Source organism: Pseudorca crassidens, chromosome 3, assembly GCF_039906515.1.
Source record: "Pseudorca crassidens isolate mPseCra1 chromosome 3, mPseCra1.hap1, whole genome shotgun sequence".
Classification (NCBI taxonomy): domain Eukaryota; kingdom Metazoa; phylum Chordata; class Mammalia; order Artiodactyla; family Delphinidae; genus Pseudorca; species Pseudorca crassidens.
In genome coordinates this window covers 59,140,811-59,142,408 of record NC_090298.1, presented here as the reverse complement: position 1 = coordinate 59,142,408, position 1,598 = coordinate 59,140,811, and the positions used below count along the sequence as shown (strand labels likewise).

The 1,598-nt window shown below is 35.7% G+C and overlaps 1 non-coding gene across 1 annotated transcript; it reads right to left on the bottom strand.

Annotated features, from left to right (window-relative positions):
• Nucleotides 1-677: 677 nt before the first annotated feature.
• On the bottom strand, nucleotides 678-784 carry LOC137222804 (U6 spliceosomal RNA). Its single transcript, XR_010942596.1, has one exon. It is a non-coding gene; the product is annotated as a U6 spliceosomal RNA (small nuclear RNA).
• Between the last annotated feature and the right edge of the window lie 814 nt (nucleotides 785-1,598).

Genomic DNA, 1,598 nt, shown 5'->3' with positions numbered 1-1,598 from the left:
GATTTTAAAAAATTGGAATGTTTCCTGGTTTGTATCTGAGACATAGTAATATTATTTCATTCTTATGATGTATATGAGGAGAGTTCATCAAAATGAAGATTTTTTACTAATACGAACTCTTGTTTTCATTTTTGCAGCAAAAGTGTGTCGTAAATAATCGCTCATTGCTATCATGTTATTATTACTAGGTGTTTTGATGCATTTAAATGAAAACAATGAGAGCTGAAATATAGAAGAATGTAGGCCAGGGTAGGAGGAGATAAATGGGTAGTCAGTGAAAGGGCATAAGGAAGAGTGTTAGGGGACAGAGTTGATGGAGGTTTTCCAGTTCTAAGAGGTCTCAGTCCCAGTGCCCAGCGCTGTGGAAAGGTGAGTGAACAAGCCAGCCTGTGGGAACAGCAGCAGCTGGAGAGCACCTGATCCGTCCAAGGAGAGGACAGAATATTCAACCTCAGCTCATTTTCTGGGCTCAGTATTTCTAGGTCCTTATGGGGTTTTTTTCCCAAGAGAAGATGGAAATCTGGATTTTTATGTGAACTCAACTATTTTTCATATCATGACCCAAACTAAATATAATCTGTAACGGACTCAGGCATCCAGTTGTTTTTTTTTAATTAATTAATTTATTTATTTATTTAGTTGTTTGTTTCATCTTTATTGGAGTATAATTGCTTTACAAAAATATGGAATGCTTCACGAATTTGCGTGTCATCCTTGCACAGGGGCCGTACTAATCTTCTCTGTACCGTTCCAATTTTAGTATGTGTGCTGCTGAAGAGAGCACAGGCATCCAGTTTTGGGGGGGTGTTTAAAAACAGCGGTGACTTATCGTAAGAAATCAGGCTTTTGCCGTAAATAACAGGAATCAGCAAACTACAGCCCAGAGGAATCCCAGGACACAGCCACACCCACTTGTTTGCATCTTGTCGGTGCTGCTTTTAGGCTACAATGGAGCTTCAAATATGTACTATCTTGCCCTTTACAGGAAAAGTTTGCCAGTCGTGGTAATATTTTGACCTTTAACAGATCTGAATCTGTTGTGTTGAATTATGTTCTAAGGAGATTCTACTAGATTTTAATGTAATTATTATTTTAAGTAAAAAAAAAATTTTTTTCCCCAGAATATTTTAGACCATTTAAAATAATTATTGTACATTAGAAATTTAACTCAATAGAATCTGATAGGAAATGGCTGTTAGGACACATTTAGTAAAGTTTCTTTTCTGTATTTATTGACCTCTGTAGATCATAGATAAATGTGTTAAGAAATAAACTAAGCAGATAAACAACAAGGTCCTATTGTATAGCAGAGGGAACTCTATTCAATATCCTGTAATAAACCATAATGAAAAAAGAAGATGAAAACATATGTATATAAGAAATAGACTAAGCAAACTGTAATAAATAAGGTCAGGAATGCCTTTTCTACGGTTATGCAGAAAAAGTAAACCTGAAGATATTACAAATCATCTCATGTAGCTAAACCCTGAAAAAGAGAAATTACTTTCAGCTTGCACCATCTAGAGATGAAAAATGTGATTGCACACAAACCTTACCAGAGTAGAAAGGCAATATACCCTGCCTTCGTCATTTGAGGT